This window comes from Capra hircus, chromosome 9 (genome assembly GCF_001704415.2).
Source record: "Capra hircus breed San Clemente chromosome 9, ASM170441v1, whole genome shotgun sequence".
In the NCBI taxonomy this organism is placed as follows: Eukaryota; Metazoa; Chordata; class Mammalia; order Artiodactyla; family Bovidae; genus Capra; species Capra hircus.
Genome location: NC_030816.1, coordinates 73,941,484 through 73,966,618, shown reverse-complemented (window position 1 = coordinate 73,966,618; position 25,135 = coordinate 73,941,484). Strand labels below are relative to the sequence as shown.

At 45.7% G+C, this 25,135-nt stretch overlaps 2 pseudogenes; one reads left to right on the top strand and one right to left on the bottom strand.

Annotated features, from left to right (window-relative positions):
* Positions 1-25,135, bottom strand: part of LOC108636771 — a 90,381-nt pseudogene that overhangs the window by 31,814 nt on the left and 33,432 nt on the right.
* Positions 16,081-18,677, top strand: LOC108636736 (annotated as a pseudogene).

Genomic DNA, 25,135 nt, shown 5'->3' with positions numbered 1-25,135 from the left:
TCTGGACTCTCCTTTTTCTCCACCAGGTGGCCTCTGTCTCTTTTCTCCCCCATCTCTTCTCTATCCAACTCTGTGAATCTCCATGTGTTCCAGACGGTGGAGAACACCTAAGGAACTGGTTACTGGCAGGATTTGTCTCTCTCCTACTCATTCCTCTCTCTTATCCTCCTGGTCACCTCTGTCTACTTCCTCCCTCTCCTCTTCCCCATATAACTCTGTAAATACCTCTGAGCGGTCCAGACTATAGAGCGCACATAAGGAAGTGACTACTGGCTAGCTTGCTCTCTCCTCTTTTGATCTCACTGCATCTCATTCCAGTTACCTCTAACTACCCCCTCCATCTTCTCTTCTCCTTGTAACTCAGTGAACCTCTCTGAGTGTCCCTCAATGTGGAGAAACTTTTCATATTTAACCTAGATGTTTTATCATCGGTGCTGTATAGATGGAGAAGTCTAGAGGCTACTGTAAAAATAAAACTGAAAACGAGAAGCAGGAGGCTTAAATCCAAAGCCTGAAAACATTAGAGAACTCTTGAATTCAGGGAACATTAAGCAATAGGAGCTCATCAAATGCCTTCATACCTACACTGAAACCAAGCTCCACCCAAGGGCCAACAAGTTCCAAAACAAAACATACCACGCAAATTCTCCAGCAACACAGGAACACTCCCCTGAGCTTCAATATACAGGCAGCTCAAAATTATCCCAAAACCTTTGATGTCTCATAACCCATTACAGGTCACTCCACTGCACTCCAGAGAGAAGAAACCCAGCTCCACCCACCAAAACTCCAACACAAGCCTCCCTAACCAGGAAACCTTGACAAGCCACTGATAGAACCCCACCCACAGTGAGGAAGCTCCATAATAAAGAGAACTCCACAAATTACCAGAATATAAAAAGGCCACCCCAAACGCAGCAATATAACCAAGATGAAGAGACAGAGGAATACTCAGCAGGTAAAGGAACAGGAGAGTTGCCCACCAAACCAAACCAAAGAGGAAGAAGTAGGGAATCTACTGGAGAAGGAATTCCGAATATTGATAGTGAAAATGATCCAAAATCTTGAAATCAAAATGGAATCACAGATAAATAGCCTAGAGACAAGGATTGAGAAGATGCAAGAAATGTTTAACAAGGACCTAGAAGAAATAAAAAAGAGTCAAAATATAATGAATAACGCAATAAATGAGATCAGAAACACTCTGGAGGCAACAAATAGTAGAATAACGGAGGCAGAAGATAGGATTAGTGAAATAGAAGATAGAATGGTAGAAATAAATGAATCAGAGAGGAAACAAGAAAAACGAATTAAAAGAAACGAGGACAATCTCAGAGACCCCCAGGACAATATGAAACGCTCCAACATTCGAATTATAGGAGTCCCAGAAGAAGAAGACAGAAAGAAAGATCATGAGAAAATCCTTGAGGAGATAATAGTTGAAAACTTCCCTAAAATGGGGAAGGAAATAATCACCCAAGTCCAAAAAACACAGAGAGTTCCAAATAGGATAAACCCAAGGCGAAACACCCCAAGACACATATTAATCAAATTAACAAAGATCAAACACAAAGAACAAATATTAAAAGCAACAAGGGAAAAACAACAAATAACACACAAGGGGATTCCCATAAGGATAACAGCTGATCTTTCAATAGAAACTCTTCAGGCCAGGAGGGAATGGCAAGACACACTTAACGTGGTGAAAGACAATAACCTACAGCCCAGATTACTGTAACCAGCAAGGATCTCATTCAAATATGAAGGAGAAATCAAAAGCTTTACAGACAAGCAAAAGCTGAGAGAATTCAGCACCACCAAACCAGCTCTCCAACAAATTCTAAAGGATATTCTCTAGACAGGAAACACGAAATGGGTGTATAAACCCGAACCCAAAACAATAAAGTAAATGGTAACGGGATCATACTTATCAATAATTACCTTAAACGTAAATGGGTTGAACGCCCCAACCAAAAGACAAAGACTGGCCGAATGGATACAAAAACAAGACCCCTCTATATGCTGCTTACAAGAGACCCACCTCAAAACAAGGGACACATACAGACTGAAAGTGAAGGGCTGGAAAAAGATATACCACGCAAATAGAGAGCAAAAGAAAGCAGGAGTGGCAATACTCATATCAGATAAAATAGACTTTAAAACAAAGGCTGTGAAAAGAGACAAAGAAGGCCACTACATAATGATCAAAGGAACAATCCAAGAAGAAGATATAACAATTATAAATATATATGCACCCAATATAGGAGCACTGCAATATGTAAGACAAATGCTAACAAGTATGAAAGGGGAAATCAACAATAACACAATAATAGTGGGAGACTTTAATACCCCACTCACACCTATGGACAGATCAACTAAACAGAAAATTAACAAAGAAACGCAAACTTTAAATGATACATTAGATCAGTTAGACCTAATTGATGTCTATAGGACATTTCACCCCAAAACAATGAATTTCACCTTTTTTTCAAGTGCTCATGGAACCTTCTCCAGGATAGATCACATCCTGGGCCATAAATCTAAACTTGATAAATTCAAAAAAATCGAAATCATTCCAAGCATCTTTTCCGACCACAATGCATTAAGATTAGATCTCAATTACAGGAGAAAAACTATTAAAAATTCCAACATATGGAGGATGAACAACACACTTCTGAATAACCAACAAACCACAGAAGAAATCAAAAAAGAAATCAAAATATGCATAGAAACTAATGAAAATGAAAACAAAACAACCCAAAACCTGTGGGACACTATAAAAGCAGTGCTAAGAGGAAAGTTCATAGCAATACAGGCATACCTCAAGAAACAAGAAAAAAGTCAAATAAATAACCTAACTCTACAACTAAAGCAACTAGAAAAGGAAGAATTGGAGAACCCCAGAGTTAGTAGAAGGAAAGAAATCTTAAAAATTAGGGCAGAAATAAATGCAAAAGAAACAAAAGAGACCATAGCAAAAATCAACAAAGCCAAAAGCTGGTTCTTTGAAAGAATAAATAAAATTGACAAACCATTAGCCAGACTCATCAAGAAGCAAAGAGACAAAAATCAAATCAATAAAATTAGAAATGAAAATGGAGAGATCACAACAGACAACACAGAAATAGAAAGGATCATAAGAGACTACTATCAGCAGTTGTATGCCAATAAAATGGACAACGTGGAAGAAATGGACAAATTCTTAGAAAAGTACAATTTTCCAAAACTGAACCAGGAAGAAATAGAAAATCTTAACAGACCCATCACAAGCACGGAAATTGAAACTGTAATCAGAAATCTTCCAGCAAACAAAAGCCCAGGTCCAGACGGCTTCACAGCTGAATTCTACCAAAAATTTCAAGAAGAGCTAACACCTATCCTCCTCAAACTCTTCCAGAAAATTGCAGAGGAAGGTAAACTTCCAAACTCATTCTATGAGGCCACCATCACCCTAATACCAAAACATGATAAAGATGTCACAAAAAAAGAAAACTACAGGCCAATATCACTGATGAACATAGATGCAAAAATCCTCAACAAAATTCTAGCAATCAGAATCCAACAACACATTAAAAAGATCATACACCATGACCAAGTGGGCTTTATCCCAGGGATGCAAGGATTCTTCAATATCCGCAAATCAATCAATGTAATTCACCACATTAACAAATTGAAAAATAAAAACCATATGATTATCTCAATAGATGCAGAGAAGGCCTTTGACAAAATTCAACATCCATTTATGATAAAAACTCTCCAGAAAGCAGGAATAGAAGGAACATACCTCAACATAATAAAAGCTATATATGACAAACCCACAGCAAACATTATCCTCAATGGTGAAAAATTGAAAGCATTTCCCCTAAAGTCAGGAACAAGACAAGGATGTCCACTTTCACTGCTACTATTCAACATTGTTCTGGAAGTTTTGTCCACAGCAATCAGAGCAGAAAAAGAAATAAAAGGAATCCAAATTGGAAAAGAAGAAGTAAAACTCTCACTGTTTGCAGATGACATGATCCTCTACATGGAAAACCCTAAAGACTCCACCAGAAAATTACTAGAGCTAATCAATGAATATAGTAAAGTTGCAGGATATAAAATCAACACACAGAAATCCCTTGCATTCCTATACACGAATAATGAGAAAGTAGAAAAAGAAATTAAGGAAACAATTCCATTCACCATTGCAATGAAAAGAATAAAATACTTAGGAATATATCTACCTAAAGAAACTAAAGACCTATATATAGAAAACTATAAAACACTGATGAAAGAAATCAAAGAGGACACTAATAGATGGAGAAATATACCATGTTCATGGATCGGAAGAATCAATATAGTGAAAATGAGTATACTACCCAAAGCAATTTACAAGTTCAATGCAATCCCTATCAAGCTACCAGCCACATTTTTCACAGAACTAGAACAAATAATTTCAAGATTTGTATGGAAATACAAAAAACCTCGAATAGCCAAAGCAATCTTGAGAAAGAAGAATGGAACTGGAGGAATCAACTTGCCTGACTTCAGGCTCTACTACAAAGCCACAGTCATCAAGACAGTATGGTACTGGCACAAAGACAGACATATAGATCAATGGAACAAAATAGAAAGCCCAGAGATAAATCCACACACATATGGACACCTTATCTTTGACAAAGGAGGCAAGAATATACAATGGAGTAAAGACAATCTCTTTAACTAGTGGTGCTGGGAAAACTGGTCAACCACTTGTAAAAGAATGAAACTAGATCACTTTCTAACACTGCACACAAAAATAAACTCAAAATGGATTAAAGATCTAAATGTAAGATCAGAAACTATAAAACTCCTAGAGGAGAACATAGGCAAAACACTCTCAGACATAAATCACAGCAGGATCCTCTATGATCCACCTCCCAGAATTCTGGAAATAAAAGCAAAAATAAACAAATGGGATCTAATTAAAATTAAAAGCTTCTGCATAACAAAGGAAAATATAAGCAAGGTGAAAAGACTGCCTTCTGAATGGGAGAAAATAATAGCAAACGAAGCAACTGACAAACAACTCATCTCAAAAATATACAAGCAACTTATGCAGCTCAATCCCAGAAAAATAAACGACCCAATCAAAAAATGGGCCAAAGAACTAAATAGACATTTCTCCAAAGAAGACATACGGATGGCTAACAAACACATGAAAAGATGCTCAACATCACTCATTATTAGAGAAATGCAAATCAAAACCACAATGAGGTACCACTTCACACCAGTCAGAATGGCTGCGATCCAAAAATCTGCAAGCAATAAATGCTGGAGAGGGTGTGGAGAAAAGGGAACCCTCCTACACTGTTGGTGGGAATGCAAACTAGTACAGCCACTATGGAGAACAGTGTGGAGATTCCTTAAAAAATTGCAAATAGAACTACCTTATGACCCAGCAATCCCACTTCTGGGCATACACACCAAGGAAACCAGAATTGAAAGAGACACATGTACCCCAATGTTCATCGCAGCACTGTTTATAATAGCCAGGACATGGAAACAGCCTAGATGTCCATCAGCAGATGAATGGATAAGAAAGCTGTGGTACATATACACAATGGAGTATTACTCAGCCATAAAAAAGAATTCATGTGAATCAATTCTGATGAGATGGATGAAACTGGAGCCGATTATACAGAGTGAAGTAAGCCAGAAAGAAAAACACCAATACAGTATACTAACACATATATATGGAATTTAGGAAGATGGCAATGACAACCCTGTATGCAAGACAGGAAAAAAGACACAGATGTGTATAACGGACTTTTGGACTCAGAGGGAGAGGGAGAGGGTGGGATGATTTGGGAGAATGGCATTCTAACATGTATACTATCATGTAAGAATTGAATCGCCAGTCTATGTCTGATGCAGGATACAGCATGCTTGGGGCTGGTGCATGGGGATGACCCAGAGAGATGTTATGGGGAGGGAGGTGGGAGGGGGGTTCATGTTTGGGAACGCATGTAAGAATTAAAGATTTTAAAATTTAAAAAATAAAAAATAAAAATAAAATAAATAAAATAAAATAATTCATTAAAAAAAAAAAAGACTCGCTTCCCAGGATGGATCTCCATCCCTCCCTCTTTTGTCTCTCTCTTTATCTTTTATAGTTTTTTCCCTACCTCCTTTCAAAGACAATGGGCTGCCTTTCTGGGTGCCTGATTTCCTCTCCCAGCATTTAGAAGTTGTTTTCTGGAATTTGCTTAGCGTTCAAATGTTCTTTCGATGAATTTGTGGGGGAGAAAGTGGTCTCCCCGTCCTATTCCTCTGCCGTCTTAGAGAATATCTCCGTTTAGGATTTTAAATTGCTCAGCTGGAATTCCATCACCTCCACTAGCTATCTTCTTAGTAATTCTTCCTAAGGCCCACTTGACTTCACACTCCAAGATACCTGGCTCTAAAGGAGTGACCACACCATCGTGCTTATCCAGGTCATTAAGACCTTTTTTGTACACTTCTTCTGTCTGTTTTTGTCACCTCTTTTTCATCTCATCTACTTCTGTTAGGTCCTTTTGATTTGTCCTTTATTGTGCCCATCTTGGCATGAAATGTTCCCTTGGTATCCCAAATTTTCTTGAACAGATCTCTAGGCTTTCCCATTCTATTGTTTCCCTCTATTTGCACTGATCATCTAGGAAGCTTTCTTACCTCTCCTTGCTACTCTTGGGAATTCTGCATTCAGATGGAGAGATCTTTCCTTCTCTCCTTTGCCTTTCACGTCTATTGTTTTCTCAGCTATTTGTAAGGCCTCCTCAGGAATCATTTTGTCTTCTTGCATTTCTTTTTCTTGGGGATGGTTTTGGTAAGCGCCTGCTGTAAAATGTCATGAACCTCCATCCATAGTTCTTCAGGAACTCTGTGTACCACATACAATCCCTTAATTCTCTTTGTCACTTCCACTGCATAATATAAGGGAGTGGATTTAGGTCATAGCTGAATAGCCTAGTGGTTTTTCCTACTTTCTTCAATTTAAGCCTGAATTTTTCAATAAGGACCTCATGATCTAAGCCGCAGTCAGCTCCTGGTCTTGCCTTTGCTGATTGTATAGAGGTTCTCCACCTTTGGCTACAAGGAATATAATCTGTCTGATTTCAGTATTGACCATCTGGTAATGTCCATGTGTAGAGTCTTCTCTTGTTTTGTTGGAAGAGTGTTTTTGCTATGACTAGTGTGTACTCTTGACAAAACTGAAAGTAGCCTTTTCCTGCCTTCATTTTATACTCCAAGGCCAAACTTGCCTGTCACTCCAGGAATCTCTTGACTTCCTACTTTTTCATTCCAATCCCCTATGATAAAAAGGACATCTCTTTTGGGGTTAGTTCTAGAAGGTCATGTAGGTCTTCATAGAACTGTAAACCTGTGAAAATATTGGACATATCCTGAATAATCAACCTGACAAAAAATTGCTGGGATATCCTCATATATTCATATAACTGACAGCCTTTAAAATAAATCTGGATCAAGTGGTACAGGAAATGCAATCACAGGAGTTTTTGTACATTGTTTGTAGGAGTAAAACTGAATCCTGTCTTGAGACGTATATTTCACTGTATCTCACAGCAGATCGTTTGTCCATCTTACTATACAACCAACCCAATGTTAGTTCCAGATGGAAAATGTAGACCAAAAGCCATGGAGATACAGCAAAACCTCAGAGATAGTCGAGGCTGTGTTCCAGACCAGGGCAATAAATTGAATATCATAATAAAGTGAATCACACAAATTTTTCATTTCTCAATTTGTATATAGTTAATTGATACTGTCCGACATTTGTTAAGTGTGAATAGCTTTACAGCTAAATAAGTAATATACAGAATTTCATTAACAACACTTTGTTTCTAAAATAAAGTAGTTTGAGCATCATCTCTGTCTTCACAAGTCAAAATCTTTTTGCTGGTGGAGGGTCTTGTCTCAGTGTCTATGTCTGCTGACTGATCAAGATTGATGGTTGCTGAAGGTTGGGGTGGGTAGGGCAATTTCTGAAAAGAAGACAAGAGTGAAGTTTGCCACATCCTTTGACTCTTCCTTTCACAGATTTCTCTGGAGCATGCAGTGCCTTTTGTCAGTGTTTTTAACCACAGTAGAACTTCTTTGAAAATTGAAGTTAATCTTCTGCAATCTGCTGCTGCGTTTTTTAACTAAGTTTATGTTATATTCTAAATCCTTTGTTGTCATTTCCATAAACTTCATAGCTTCTTCACCAAGAGCAGTTTCTCTCTCAAGAAACCACTTTCTTTGCTCATGGATAAGAATGGACTCTCTTTCATTTCAGCTTTATGATGCAGTTGCAGCAATTCAGCCACATCTTCAGGCTCCACTTCTACCTCTAGCTTCCTTGTTATTTGCACTACATCTGCACTTACTTTCTCCAGTGAATTGTTGAACCCCTCAAAGTCATCTGTGAAGGGAGAAATCTACTTCTCCCATACTCACATTAATATTGACGTTTCAACCTATTCCCATGATTCACTGTTTTCAGTGGAATCTATAATCATGAATCCACTGTAAAGGGACTTCCCTGGTGGCCCAGTGGTGAAGAATCTACCTTCCAATGCAAGGAATGATGGCTTGATAATTGTTCAGAAAAATACCTGTTCGGATACCTAAGATCTCACATGTCACCAAACAACTAAGCCCACGTGTTGCAACTCCTGAGCCCAGGCAACAACACTAGAGAGTCTGTGTGCTGCAATGAAGGATCCTGCATGAACCAACAAAGACCCCACATGCCTCAATTACGACCAATGCAACCAAAAAATAAATTAGTAAATGTTTTTTTAAAAGATAATAAGTTTTTTCAAAAAACGAATTCAGTGAAGAAATTTTTCAGTTGACTTTGTCCAGATCCAACAAAGGAATAACTATCTACACAGCTATAGCCTATAATGTACTTCCTAAATCTATGAGTTGAACATCATAATTACTCCATGATCCATGTGCTTCGGAATAGATGTTGTGTTGGCAGCCATGAAAATAACGTGAATCTCCTTGTACTTCTCCATCAGATTCTTGGATGCTTTGTCAGTCAGCAGTAATATTTTGAAAGTGATCTTTCTTTCTGAGCAGTTGGTCTCAACATTGGACTTAAAACACTTGGCACCAATGTCGTAAACAGGTATGCTGTCATCCAGGCTTCATTGTTTCATTTAGAGAGCACAGGCAGAACAGACTCAGCCTAATTCTAAAGGGTTTAGAATTTTTCAAGTGGTAAATGACCATCGACTTCCAGTAATCTGCTGCATTAGTCCTTATCAAGAGAATCAGCCTGTTCTTGGAATCTTTAAAGCCAGGCATTGACCACTTGTCTCTAGGTATCAAATTCCTTGCAGGCATCTTCTTTCAATAGATGTATATTTTGTCTACACTGGAAATATCTGGTTCAGTGGAGACACCTTCACAGATTGCCTTAGCTAAATCTTTTGGAAAAACTTGCAGCAGCTTCTATATCAAGTTTAGTTACTACACTCTGCACTTTATGTTATGGAGATGCCTTCTTTCCTTAAACTTCATGAAGCACCCCCTGCTATCTTCAAATTTTTCCTCTGCAGCTTTTTGACCTCTTTCAGCCTTCATAGAAATGAAAAGAGTTAGGGCTTTGATCTTGATTAGGTTTTTTCTTTAGAAAATGTTGTGGTTGGTTGGATCTCCTATCCAAACCCATAAAACTTTCTTCAAATCAGCAATTAAGGACGTTTTGCATTGTCAGATAGAGACTCACAGACTTAGAGAACAAACTTATAGTCGCTGGGGGTAGGATAGGGGAAAGATATCGTTAGGGAGTGTGGAAAGGTCATGTACACTCTGCTCTATTTAAAATGGATTGCCTTCAAAGGCCTAAGTATGGTACATGGTGTGTCTGTGTGTGTGTGTGCTCTCTTTCTGTGTGTGTCCAACACTTTCTGTCCTCATGGACTGTAGCCTGCCAGGTCCTCTGTCCATGGGATTTTCCAACCAAGAATACTGGAGTGGGTTGCTCTTTCCTTCTCCAGGGGATCTTCCCAGCCCAAAGAATGAACCCACAACTCTGCTCAATGTTATGTGACTGCCCTGTCAGGATGGGAGTGTAGGCAGAATGGATACATGTATGTGTACAGGTGAGTCCCTTAACTGTTCACCTGAAACTATCCCAACACTGTTTGTAAATCAGCTATACCCAATACAAAAGAAAAAGGGTTTTAAAAATAGACTGTTTTTTAGTTGGAGTAGTTGAAGCTATTCTGGAAAAAGATACAAAGAGGAAAAACCCAACTGCCACTTTTGAAGAGCCCAGAGCAAAAGCAGGATGCCCCACATGCCCCCAGCACTCAACAACACTTAAGGGTTCAGCCAGTCACCTAGCCACCTCTCTGACTGACCCCTGGACACACCCCTCCCCTCACCCCATAGAAGGAACAAGCTGGCCCCACCACCTCGGGGAGTGAGCAAGCAACGAAACTGTCATTTGTTCTCTCTCCCCTCAGCTGCAGCAGGAGCCCCAATGAAGCCTTGCCTCAATTTCTTTTGATTAGGAAATTTGATTTATTTCTATTGTCTGGCCTCTGGTTGATTTCTATTGATGAAGGAGGCCAAGAGCCTGGTGTGTAACAATTTGAGAATAAGAGACACACGGGGGCTGGGAGGAGAACAGGACTCAGGCTTGGGTGAGGCAGCAACTTGGTGGGTTCAGGTGACTGATGTGTCAGGGGAAGATTCTCATGCATAGGCCTGGGGACAAGGGCCTGGGTTTAATCTCTGGCAAGAGGCAACACGGGGATCACGTAGCCCCAGTGGAGGAGGCTGGCGAAGAGGCAAGTGACTGGGAAAGCAGGAGAAAGGCAAAAAGACAGCATTAGAGTCCTGGTCAGGACAGCCAGGTGGGGGAAGACGGGGCTCTCTGGACAGGCCTGGCCACCCCTACCCGTGCATGCTCCTGGCACCTGGACACAGTCTAGACCCCAGATGGGAATGGAATCAACTGGGAGGTGATTTTAAAGAGTGTTGACCACTAGCATACTTCCAAGAACATGAAACTCCACCTGATTACTCTTGCTACTTTGGTAAAACTCTGTTTGCATCCATTTCCACATCTATAAATAGGGAAGCCAGCTTCACTCAGTGACAAGACATGAAGTGGAGCACTGCCTGTGCCCATCAGCGCGACCCTCCAAGGTCAGGGCTCAGTCATCCCTGAAGCTAGCAGAGGCCAAGAGCCCCCATGATAACAGAGAGATGGATCCCTTTGTCACAGACGTTGACCTCTCAATGTCATTGGTAGACCCACTTCCCAAGAATCAGGAGGTCTTGTCAGCCCCAGTGAGTGATGGATGATCTCACTCTTCATCAGTGGATAGCCCTGAGACGTAAACGTGAGATGCTCAATGCTGCTTGGACACTGCATAAAAGTAAATTATGAGGGGGAAGAAAATGGATCACACAGGCCACAGTGTAGATTCCCTGGAGGAGAGCATTGCAGTCCGCTCCTGTATTCTTGCCTAGAGAATCCCCATGGACAGAGGAGCCTGGTGGGCTAAAGTCCATGGGGCATTAGGAGTCAGACATGGCTGACGCAACTTAGCATGCCCAAAGGCACCAGAGTAGAACAAGCCGGAAGAGACCGCCAGGGGGCGCCCGGGGGAGCACAGGCTCCCCGTCTCCAAGCGGAACCTGGAAAATCGGGTTCAGGCCCCAGTCCTCAAACCCTTTCTAATGAGCAGTTACTTTGGCCCACAAAATGTCTAGGACTACCCTGGGACAGAAACTACTAGAAAATATATTGCTGCTGACACTGCAGTTAAGGGCTCTCTCCAGGCCCTTTCCACAGATCCGCAGAGTTTTCCGGTGGGGGTGGTGGGTTTTTTTTGGGGGGGCGGGGTGGGGGGAGCGGGAAATCGAGTCTTTTAAGAAAAGCAGGGCTTTCCTCGAAGCTCAGTCAGTAAAGACTCTGCCTACAATGTAAGAGATCCGGCTTCGATCCCAGGGCCAGAAAGATCCCAAGGAGGAAGGCATGGCGACCTACTGAAGTCCTCTCGCCTGGAGGATCCCCATGGTCAGAGGAGCCCGGCGGGCTACAGTCCTCGGGGTCGCAAGAGTCGGACACGACTGAGCGAGTAAACCACCACCGCAGGAAGACTGCAGGCGGGAATGGGGAGGAAGGGGCGAGAAGGACTCGGAGGAGAAAGAAACGCTGAGGAAAGGGAGGAGCAAGGAGTGAGTCACGAGGGGGCGGCTACTGCCCAGCGTCAGTGACGAGAGGAGGAGGCCTGGGCGGAGAATGGACTGAAACGCCGGGCGGGCTTTAAATAGATCCCGCAAAGTCGGATCCAACCAGTCTCCAGCTGGCGATGGACTGGAAGGCTGGCCGCGGAGCGCGTCTTGGTTTCCCGGCTCTGGCGCTCCTCGTGGCTCCCCGGTTCTGCACGGCGCGAGGCGGTGAGTTCGGGGATTAACCTGCGAGGAGAGGACATGGGGCCATAAGACCCGAGAGGGACGGGGTGTCCGAGGCGGTTCGGGGAACACCGCGGCTGGGCCGCCTCCCTGCTTTAAAGCTCCGCGCGCTCCTTTCCCGCTTGGCTCCTGCTCCCCGCCCCGACTCGCGGCTGGTTGCCGTCCGCCTGCAGGGAAAAGACAAGATCTGGGTGAAAAAGGAATCCCAGCAGGAAGGGAGGGAAGGCAGGGAGACGTGAGAGATAGGTCGGCGTCAGGAAATGCTGCTGCAGCCTCCCGGACTCCCCCGTCAGGATTCGGAGTCACTGAAGTGGGTGCAGGAAAGGTGGCAGCCGCTTCCGAGGGACCAAACCCACGGGAGTTCAGGGGAAGGCTGGGTGGAGTCTGACCAATTGCATTGGCCGCAGGAGAGGTGGCGGGAGATGGGCAAGGGTCTAGGTTGAGTCAGCCACTTGGGCAGGAAGTGAGGGGGTCAGTGCAGGAGACAGGGCCAGGGAGATGGGTGGAGTCTGTCTTAGGAAGCCTCCTTAGAGTCCTGCTTGCTAACACTATTTTTTCCGTATCCCCCCCATCCCAACAACCTCAGGGCCTCCAACTACTCCCCATCTGTGAAGGGATCCTAAACCTGCCCTCTGTCAACTGGCACCCTCTCCTCTTGCCTGAGAATTCACCCCAGCAGAAGCCTCCCAGCCTGGCCCCCAGGACATAAAGCAGGAGAGATGGGAGAAGAGCTTCCCAAAGTGTGTGACACAGGGCACGAGGGTGAGGACAGGCACTCCCGCTTCTAACCTTTGGTCCCACATTCATATTCCCTGAGACTATGGAGACAGTGGCCTATAATAGCTATTATTTAAGACAGGAGTTGGAGAACCTTTTCTTCAAAAGACAGAGAGTAACACAGTTGGTCTCAACAGGCCATTAGGTGTCTGAGTGCATTATACATCTCTACATTTGTGGTACAAGAACAAGAGGGAAAAAGAAGGAAAAAAAAAAAAATAAAAGAACAGTAAAAGACGACCTGAAAAAAATACAAAACAACCATGTGACTTCCTTGGGTCACAAAACAGTAACATATGACTCATCCCCTAGGGCCTAGTGCAAGGGATGCCTTAGCTGCCTGTTTGTAAACCAAAAACTTGATCTGTCCTGCCTTGTAGGTTCTGGGTGGTGTGAATGTGAAAGGAGTGTGGGTCCAGCAGATATGGGCTAATGTCCCCTGACTACCTCTGCTCTAGAGTGGCTTCCTTGGTCCATTGATATAGGGGACACTGCACGAAGCCTCAGGCATGAGCAGAGAATAGTGTGTGCATGCCTAGTCGCTTCAGTCATGTCCAACTCTTTATGATCCTATGGACTGTAGCCCACGAGGGTCCTCTGTGCAAGAGATTCTCCAGGCAGGAACACTGGACTGGTTTGCCATGCTCTCCTCCATAGGATCTTCTCTCACTCAAGGATAGATCCCACATCTATTCCAGCTCCAACACTGCAAGCGGATTCCTTACCGCTGAGCCACAGGGGCAGGCCACGGAGAATATGGTCCTACAACAATTCTGATGTCAGGCCTAGGCCACCTGCTGCTCTCTCTTATTTGTTGCCTCTGGCCCTTCTTATGCCAAACCACAGTATCTCTTTAATCCTCTGATGGCTGGTCTATCTGAACTAATGATTAGGGGTTGATGAGCCCAGATCATGATAGACAGCATTGACATTTCATGACCAGAGGCCTGACCTCCACCAGCCCCCAGGATCATACAAGGAGCCACATTTAAATGGTATAGTATTCCCCACTGCAAATCACATGGCCTTGCTTCAGGACATTAAGGGTCTGTGTTGTGAACCTCCACGTAAAATGCCATAGACGGCACATTGCACCTTTCCCACCACAGACATACCTCTGACGTCACAGGTTCTGCTGGGTCATCTGCCCAAGAAGCAGGTCATCATTCACCACTCATCTGTGACTGCTTTTGTGCTAGGAGAGCAGTTGTAACAGAAAACCATGGTCTGCAGAGCCTGAAATATGTCATATGTTCAGTTCAGGTCAGTTCAGTTGCTCAGTCGTGTCAGACTCTTTGCGACCCCATGAATGGCAGCACGCCAGGCCTCTGTCCATCACTGTCTCCCGGAGTTCACTCAGACTCACAACCATCGAGTCCATGATGCCATCCAGCCATCTCATCCTCTGTCGTCCCCTTCTCCTCCTGCCCCCAATCCCTCCCAGCATCAGAGTCTTTTCCAATGAGTCAACTCTTCGCATGAGGTGGCCAAAGTACTGGAGTTTCAGCTTTAGCATCATTCCTTCCAAACAAATCCCAGGGCTGATCTCCTTCAGAATGGACTGGTTGGATCTCCTTGCAGTCCAAGGGACTCTCAAGAGTCTTCTCCAACACCACAGTTCAAAAGCATCAATTCTTCGGCACTCAGCTTTCTTCACAGTCCAACTCTCATATGCATACATGACCACAGGAAAAACCATAGCCTTGGCTAGACGGACCTTAGTCGGCAAAGTATTGTCTCTGCTTTTGAATATACTATCTAGATTGGTCATAACTTTTCTTCCAAGGAGTAAGCGTCTTTTAATTTCATGACTGCAGTCACCATCTGCAGTGATTTTGGAGCCCCCAAAATAAAGTCTGACACTGTTTCTACTGTTTCCTCATCTATTTCCCATGAAGTGATGGGACCAGATGCCATGATCTTCGTTTTCTGAATGTTGAGCTTTAAGCCAACTTTTTCACTCTCCTCTTTCACTTTCATCAAGAGACTTTTTAGCTTCTCTTCACTTTCTGCCGTAAGGGTGGTGTCATCTGCATATCTGAGGTCATTGATATTTCTCCCGGCAATCTTGATTCCAGCTTGTGTTTCTTCCAGTCCAGCGTTTCTCATGATGTACTCTGCATAGAAGTTAAATAAGCAGGGTGACAATGTACAGCCTTTACGTACTCCTTTTCCTATTTGGAACCAGTCTGTTGTTCCATGTTCAGTTCTAACTGTTGCTTCCTGACCTGCATACAGATTTCTCAAGAGGCAGGTCAGGTGGTCTGGTATTCCCATCTCTTTCAGAATTTTCCACAGTTGATTGTGATCCACACAGTCCAAGGTTTTGGCATAGTCAGTAAACTGGAGAAGGGAATGGCAAGCCACTTCAGTAGTCTTGCCTTGAGAACCCCATGAACAGTATGAAAAGACAAAATGATGGAATACCAAAAGAGGAACTCCCCAGGTCATTAGGTGCCCAATATGCTACTGGAGATCAGTGGAGAAATAACTCCAGAAAGAATGAAGGGATGGAGCCAAAGCAAAAACAATACCCAGATGTGGATGTGACAGGCGATAGAAGCAAGATCCGATGCTGTAAAGAGCAATATTGCATAGGAACCTGGAATGTCAGGTCCATGAATCAAGGCAAATTGGACGTGGTCAAACAGGAGATGGCAAAAGTGAATGTCGACATTCTAGGAATCAGCGAACTAAAATGGACTGGAATGGGTGAATTTAACTCAGATGACCATTGCATCTACTACAGCGGGCAGGAATCCCTCAGAAGAAATGGAGTAGCCATCATGGTCAACAAAAGAATCCGAAATGCAGTACTTGGATGCAATCTCAAAAATGACAGAATGATCTCTATTCGTCTCCAAGGCAATGACATATGTACAGTTATAGAAATCTATGGTCACAGTGAGAATTAAATGGAGATGGAATAGAGATGACACTCCTGCAGCCCTGGAGGGTTGTAGGTTGGTACTCTGTCATTTTATCCAGGATATGATATTGTTTACACATACTATTGGGGGATGAAGGTCAGTGTCCAAAGTGTGAACTTGGAAATCACTTCTATGGTACCCTCACCACACGGTTATTTACTAACTATGAAGATTTTTCATTCATATTGCAAATGCAGTGGATGTGAAATGAGCACTTTGAGGACCAGTGAATGGGTGACACTCCTGTGGGCAGGACGTGGGACAGATGTGTATTCCTTACACAGATCTCAGGCACCACAGTAATAACAGGCGGGCCATGACGATGTTTCAGACTGCTGGACATGATGACAGTCCCAGTCTAGGTCCTTATGGATGTGGGGGTGGCTTCTCTGCCAAGTGTACACTTACCCCAGTCAATGACCGTGTGGCTTCTAAGGCCAGAAGGACTTCTGCACTTGCTGTGGTGATAAGAGGGCCCTCCTTGCTGATGCCTGGCATCTCTGTCTGTAGTAATGGATTCTGAATATAAGACCTGACTCAGTGCTGGATACTGCACAAAGGACCTGGACACTTTGTTGGGATGTCTGCACTCAGCTTCCTGAACATCCAGCCTTGTGTTTGTCTCTGTTTTTTTATATAATTTTTCCTTTCAACCGTGTAGTTTTTAGCAGGGCTCACTGCTCATCTGTCTGCCTCTAGGATCGCCCTGTGCTATGAGCCAGCGTGGTACTCTCTGCAGTGAGGCCTGGCTACAGTGGGGCTCTCTGGTCCCCTTGGCCCCTGCATCTGCTTTGTTTCTGACATAGGGCACTCCCCCTGGCATCAGCTCTTTCCCCTTCTCCATCCTCACTCCTGCTGGAAGTGCACCGGAACACCAATCCCACCACCGTCCCTGACCCTCAGGAAAAGTCACCCTGGAGCTGTTGGAGATGCTTCTCATCCGTTCTTTCCTCTCGGGCTCCATAGAACCTGGGGGACTGCACACTTTCCTGCCCTTCCATACCGTGCCCACCCTGGCACATTCACTTCTTTGAGCATTTGATCCCCTCCTCTACCACCTGCCTCGGAAGTTCTGGATTTTCTCTTTCATGCCGTGTGGGCCAGGCCTTCTCCAGGATCCCAAGACCCATCAAAGTGGTAGATCAGCAGCATCTCCCTGGCCTTGCTAAATCCTGTGACCCCAATTGTGAATTCTCCTTTCTGCAGCTTTGAGTTCTGTGTGGGCCTTATGAGCAGAGTAGAGATAATGCTATGTGGTTTCTCCACTTGCTCAGCCTGTAGGTGGTGTTGGGGGACAGGGGGGGCCTTCCTACTCTACTAACCCAGCCCTGCAGCTTTCCTCTGCCCTCACATAAGTGGGGGGAGGAGGTAATGGGTCTTCTCCAAAACGTGCCCTCACCTGCGTTTTCCTTCACACACGCTCTCTCTCTTTGCTATGACTTCCCTGTCGATCCTCAGCCCAGTCCTGGAGAGCTGTGGTGTGTGGTTCAAGGCCAGGTAGATGGGAATGTTTTTCTCTCCTATGACTGTGGTGGCGCCATGATCCAATCCACAAATCCATTGGGAGAGGAGGTGAAAACTATGAAAACTTGAGAAACACAGAGACAAACACTGAGAGACATCGGGGACTTCCTCAAGGAGCAACTGCCTGACATTATACTGGAGAAAGAGACTTCCAGAGGTGAGTTCAATTCAGTTCAGTTCAGTCGCTCAGTCGTGTCCCACTCTTTGCAACCCCATGGACTGCAGCACGCCAGGCTTCCCTGTCCTTCACCAACTCCCAGAGGTTGCTCAAACTCATGTTCATCGAGTCCAGAGGTGAGTTAGGAAGTCCAAATACTGAAGGAGCTGCATCCATTGCTTATGGGTAAAAAATTCAATTGGGTATTGGTCCTTCCCTAGTAGTCCGGTGGAAGGAGCGGGCCTTAGAGGAGAGAACAGGGCCAGATTACCTGGGCCCAGGGGAGGTGGACCACAGTGAGGCAAAGAATTTGTTAAGTCCAGAGCCTGAGCTCTTTCTTTTCTTTGGTGAGGTCAGACCCTCTGACCCTGCAGGGCAGGATGACGTGCTGGTGTGAAGAGGATGGACACATCAGTGGATCCTGGCAGTTTGGCTTCAGTGGAGAAATGTGCCTCCGCTTTGATTCAGAGAATGGGCACTGGACAGTAGATCATTCTGGAGGGAGGCGGATTAAGGAGAAGTGTGAGAAGGACAGAGCTGTGACCGACTTCTTCAAGAAGGTCTCCATGGGAGACTGTTGGGCCTGGCTTCAGGATTTTGTGGTGTGCTGGGAGAAAATGTTGAAGACCTCAGGTAGGTGAAACGAGTATAAGGAAGTGGTAGGCCACTCAAGGTGATATGGACCCACCCTCTGTGTGTGCGTGTAAGTGTCTGTGTGTGTCTGTGTGTCTCTGTGTGTGTGTGTGTTTTGGCCAAGTGATCCATCTACAGTGAGCTATTCCTGAAACGGATGGCCCTAGAGAGTGTCATACTGAGGGATCTAAGTCAGAAAGAGAAGGAGAAATATCATATGACATGCCTTATAAGTGGAATCTAAACAGAAATAGTACAAGAAAACTTACAAAACAGAAAGAGACTCGCAGACTTAGAAAACAAGCTTATGGTTACCCAGGGGAAGGGATAGTTAGGAACTCTGGGAAGGTCATGTACACACAGCTATATGTAAATGGATAACCAACAAGCTCCCACGGTACAGCACACGGAACTCTCCTCAGTGGTATGTGCCAGCCTGGATGGGAGAGGGGTTTAGGGGAGAAGGGGTACATGTATATCTATGGCTGAATCCCTTCACCGTTCACCTGAAACTACCATAGCATTGTTAATGGCTATACCCCAATTAACAATGTTTTGGGTGTGAATATAAATAAAATAAAAGAATGTAAAAAAATAAGTTTAAAAAGTGAGTTCTTCCTGGGAGAACAGTAATCCAGGATGCTCTGTCATCCTCCTTCCTCTTCCACCTCCTGATGTCTCTCCTCACAGCTCAGGCGTTTGAATGACTGAACATGGATTTTTGCTGATCCAAATCCTGTAGACATCTTTTTGATTTCTGGGATTTACTTCTCACTGTACCCTCTTTCCAGACTCTTCTTCTAAATGTCACCAATTCCACTTCAGGAAAACTGTCAATACCACCTCTGCTGTAGCTCCTGAGGACTGCATCCTCAGGTCACCGTCTCTGATGTCACAGCAGGACTGAGTGGCTGTGTTGGAAACCTTGCTCCCCCATTAGCTGTCAGAGCCCTGTGAGGACTGAGCTCCTCCCTTTTCCCCGTCTCGCCTGAGGATCTATCACAGGGGCCTCCATGTGATGGGTGCCAGCTGTCTGCATAGTAGGGTACTGAGTCAGGGGGGTGAGGAGGCATCTGCCGAGTTTGGGGTCTGGACAAGGGCTTCACTCTTACTCTCCTTGCAACACCACCGACCACAGTCCCCACTACAGTGCAGCCCACGGCCCCAGCCAGCAACCACATAACCAAGATCGTCCTTGTGGTTCTCGCCGTTTTCATCATAATAAGCATCGTAGCCTGGATCCTTTACAAGAAGAGGTACTGAGGGCAGAATTCAGAGGGAAGGCAGGGGCACAGGGCCTGGTGTGAGGACGGGGAAGGTGAATCCCAGCCAACCCCTGCCCCTCACTGAACCTCCTCATCCTGGAAATGAGCAGGGGGATAAGACCCCATATCACCTGAGAGCAGGACTCAGACAAGCTCAGCCCTGAGTTCTGAGAGGTCCCCACTGTCAGGTGACATTGTGAAAAGGAAAGAGCCTTCACTAGGCTGAGGGCCTATTGATGCTTAAAGGGTTTAGCCAAGCCCCTGACTAAGCACACACTGCTGGCTGGCAGGGCCCAGGGTAGGTGGTGTGAGAACAGCAGGCACTCAGGGGGAGGGCAGGACTCGGGGGGCTGAGAGCAGCATGGGGGCTCCACATAATGTGTCAGTGGGAAGGGGACACACCCAGGGGCCAAGATGAGAGGGGCTGGGCTCTCATCCCAGGAGGAAAGGGTGGGAAGGCCTTTGCAGACCCAACTCCAAAGGCCTGTTCTCACAGGAAGTGGCGTGGGTCAAGCAGGCAAGGCAGGAGCCCCATAGCAGAGACTGTGGGAAGGGCTGAGGCCAGGCCTGTGCTCCTGGAGCAGCAGCAGTTGTGACTCAGCCTGTAGCCTGCATGTCCCCAACCTCCTGGGGACCCAGAGCCTCCATCACTGAGCGACTCTGCCTTGAGCAGAGGTGCCTGGGGGTGGTGGGCCTGAGCTGGGGTGGAGGCACCCAGCTGGGGGGACCAGGAAGAGATGGGGGCAGGGTCCTGGGCCTGAGAGCTGTGTGTGCTGCTGGCTCGGAGGCTGGAGGGGAGTAAAGGAAGGTTTGCCTGCAGCCCCCCAAGGCTGTCAGGAAGCAAAGCCCCTCCTCTGGGGACCTGCTCCCTGGTGCTATAGGCCCCCCTCGGGGAGGATCTGGACCTGAGTAAAAAGAGCAGATTGATTCCTGACTGGCTCCAGTCCTGAGCCTGAGCAGGGGGTGTCAGGGCCTGGGGTGACTCTGTGATGCAGGAAGGAAGGAGGAGGTGACAGGAAGCTGCTGGGCCTGGGGTTCCGGTGGAGGTGGAGCCCCTCAGTGAGGGCGGGGCTGGGGGTGCTGGGGAGGGGCCGCCCCAGGAAAGTGACAGGAGTTCCTCAGCCTCCTGGACCAACACCTGTTTCTTTTCTGCAGGAGGCGGTGCTCCCAGGAAGCCTGACAGGGGCTCTGTTGGCCTCAGGACTCAGTCTCTGCTTGGCTGCTTTTGTTCTCCTGCTGTTCACTTTAGAGCCAGGAGATCAGACCTTAGGAATCCCAAGTCTGTCTGTCAGTTATGACGCCACGGTGGCTGCACCATCTCGTGTCTCTTGTAGCATCTGATGAGCATCCTCCTCAACATCTTTACTTTTTTCAAATCTCCTTTCCCACTTTCTCTTGGTGTTGAGTGATGCAATCTCTGCACTGATACTTCCAACTACTTGAACAAGAGATCACCACAAACATAACACTTTCAATCTTCTGGTTTTTGGAAAATTAGACTTCTGCCTGCGTCATGGCCTTATTCTTAAAAATGATGATATTGGTGGAAAAATACCTCTGCTATTACAGGACTCAGGGTTTTGTTTCTTTATCCAGAGAAACAACTTCATTATATTTTCAAAGGGATACAACTTTACATTGACTGGTTCCCTTCATAATTTATTACCCTATTGGTGCTGAGTCGTGTTCGACTCTTTGCGACCCCATGGACTGTAGGCCACCAGGCTCCTCTGTCCATGGGATTTCCCAAGCAAGAATCCTGGAGTGGGTTGCTATTTCCGTCTCCAGGGCATCTTCCTGATCCAGGGATCAAACTCACGTCGCCTGTGTCTCCTGTGCCTCATTCGTTGGCAGGTGATTCTTTACCACAAGCGCCACCTGGGAAGCCTTTATAGAGATTCTTAAATCAACATCTCTATATTGCAAAAAAGTTAAGTACTTCATGCCTGTTTTCTAATCCAGGAGAAAAGTCATCAGTTCAGTTCAGTCGCTCAGTCATGTCCGACTCTGTGACCCCATGAATCGCAGCACGTCAGGCCTCCCTGTCCATCACCATCTCCCGGAGTTCATTCAGATTCACGCCCATTGAGTCAGTGATGCCATCCAGCCATCTCATCCTCTGTCGTCCCCTTCTCCTCCTGCCCTCAATCCCTCCCAGCATCAGAGTCTTTTCCCATGAGTCAACTCTTCGCATAAGGTGGCCCAAGTACTGGAGTTTCAGCTTTAGCATCATTCATTCCAAAGAAATCCCAGGGCTGATCTCCTTCAGAATGGACTGGTTAGATCTCCTTGCAGTCCAAGGGACTCTCAAGAGTCTTCTCCAACACCACAGGTCAAAAGCATCATTTCTTCAGAACTCAGCTTTCTTCACAGTCCAATTCTCACATCCATACATGACTACGGGAAAAACCACAGCCTTGACTAGACAGACCTTAGTCGGCAAAGTAATGTCTCTGCTTTTCAATGTGCTATCTAGGTTGGTCATAACTTTTCTTCCAAGGAGTAAGCGTCTTTTAATTTCATGGCTGCAGTCAGCATCTGCAGTGATTTTGGATCCCCCCAAATAAAGTCTGACACTGTTTCCACTGTTTCCTCATCTATTTTCCATGAAGTGATGGGACTGGATGCCATGGTCTTCGTTTTCTGAATGTTGAGCTTTAAGCCAACTTTTTCACTCTCCTCTTTCACTTTCATCAAGAGGCTTTTTAGTTCCTCTTCACTTTCTGCCATAAGGTGGTGTCATCTGCATATCTGAGGTTATTGATATTTCTCCCGGCAATCTTGATTCCAGCTTGTGTTTCTTCCAGTCCAGCGTTTCTCATGATGTATTCTGCATAGAAGTTAAATAAGCAGGGTGACAATATACAGTCTTGATGTACTCCTTTTCCTATTTGGAACCAGCCTGTTGTTCCATGTCCAGTTCTAACTGTTGCTTCCTGACCTGCATACAGATTTCTCGAGAGGCAGGTTAGGTGGTCTAGAACAGATGCTGTGTTAGCAGGTGTGAAAACAGCGTGAATCTCATTGTACTTCTCCATCAGGGCCCTTAGGTGCATTCTCACTGAGCAGTGACATCTTGAAGGGAATCCTTTTTTGGGAGCACTAAGTCTCCACAGTGGATTTACTATTTTTGGTAACCAGTGTTGTAAACAGAGATGCTATCATCTCGACTGTGTTGTACCATTTGCAGAGCACAGGCAGAGCAGATTTAGCAGAATTCTGAGAGTCACTAGGGTTCTCAGAAGGTAGGGTAGGCTTGGCTTCAAGTCACCAGCTTCATTAGCCCCTAACAAGAGAGTCAGCCTAGCCTTTGAATCTTTGAAGCCAGGAACTGAGTTCTCCTTGCTAGCCATGTAAGTCTTCAGAGGCATCTTCTTCCAATAGAACACTCTTCTCTACACTGGAAAGCTCTAATTTAGGATAGCCATCTTAGAGATTATTTTATTAGCTCTTCTGCACGACTTGCTGCAGCTTCGGTATCAACCCTCTCTCTTCCACTCTGCACTTTATGTTACGAAGATGGCTTCTTTCCTTAAAATACATGAAGCAACCTCTACCGGCTTTCAACTCTATTTTTTCTGTGGCTTCCTCACCTCCTTCAGCCTTCATAGACTTGAAGCGAGCTAGGGCCTGGCTCTGGATTAGGCTTTGGCCTACGGCAGTATTGTGATCTTTCTCCAGTCCACTGAAAGATTCTCCATATCATCAGTAAGGCTGTTTTGCTCTTCTCCTTTGTGTGTTCACTAGAGGAGTACTTTTGATTGCCTTTAAGAACATTTCCTTTGCATTCACAACTTGACTATTAGGGGGAAGAGGCCTCATTTCTGGCCCATCTTAGCTTTGACATGCCTTCTTCAAAAGCTTAACCATTTCTATCTTTGGATTTAAAGTGAGAGAGGTATGATTCTTCCTGTCAATGGGACATGTCGAGGTAATGTTATTAATTGGCCTAATTTCGATATTGCTGTGTCTCAGGCACACAGGAGTCTCAGGAGAGAGATGGATGGGTCAACAGAGCAGTCAGGACACACACACATATCGGATGGCAATGTGCCCATGGTTCCTGGCACCTCAAAACAATCACAATACTAACATGAAAGGTCATTGATCACACAAAGGCAAAATCAAGATGGCCAAGTAGGACATCCTGAGCTCCACTCTCCCATGAACACACCAAAACTGCAACCACATACAGAACAGCTCTCTTTCTGAGAAAATGACCTGAAACCAGCAGAACATCCTCTCTACAACCAGCATAGATAAAGAACCACGCTGAGAAGGGCAGGACCAGAAAAGAAGGGATCTAGTTGGGACCCTTCCGCCAGGTACTCTCCAACAGAGGGGTCATCACAAACTGCAGCCTTCTGCCTAAGGAGCAGGAGGTTTAGGCCCTACATCAGGCACCCCAGCCCTGGTGCTTCGCTGGGAGAACCAGCACCACGTCCCTACCCCCTCACTCCTGTTTTAGAAACCAAGAAGTTTTATGATCTGGAGCACTGGAGGACTGTGGGAAATGGAGACTCCACTCTTAGAGACCATGGGCACAGAATTACTTGCTTCCTGTCCCAGCAGAATCAGCAGATTGCAAAGTGTCTGGTGCTCTGGCCAGCATTTGGAGACCATGCCTAGGATAGGCTGGCGCTCACAGCCAACAGAGCTCCTGGCAGGAGCCTCCCCGCAAACCATCCCCCCACCAATACACACACAGACACACAGGGAGTGGCCAGACCTTGGCTCTAGCCAATCTCTCAGCTCTGCCCCACCTCCATGTGATGCCAGCCCAGGCTAAGACAATCACTGCAGGTCCCTGGGATCCTGATGAGTTGTGTGACTGCATTGACACACACAGGCTTATCTGGTAGAAGCCCTGACTTACACCCAGTCCAGCACCAGGCTCTACCTTGGGGTCACCCAGCTGCCACCCACGGAGAGTTCCAAGCTCTGTGAATCAGCAGGTGCAAAGGAGACAAGAAGGTTCTCAATGGACTCACTAGAGTCTCTGTGTGGGACAGACCTGTGCTGGGAGACTGGTTGGAGGACAAGAGACCCACAAGTGTGGGCAGGACTCAGGGTTGGATGGGGCAAGAACTTGGTGGGCCAGGTGAGCTGCGACGGGAGAGACTATTTTATGAAGGGCTGGGGGCGAGAGCCTGTGTTGAATCCCCCTGCAGAGGCAACCTGGAAGCCCCTGGTAGACTCAGACCACAGGGAGGAAGGACTGAGAGAACAGGAGGAAGTCAGAGGCTGCCGCCAGAGATGGGCCAGGTCGGCCCCAAGTGAGGAGCAGGGGCCCCAGGGACCTGGGCACCCAGACTCACCCCATGCATGCCCCTGACCTCCGGGCTCACTCCAGATCCCCAGGCGTGAGGTCAGAGGTGGAGGGCTGGGGAGGTTGCAAT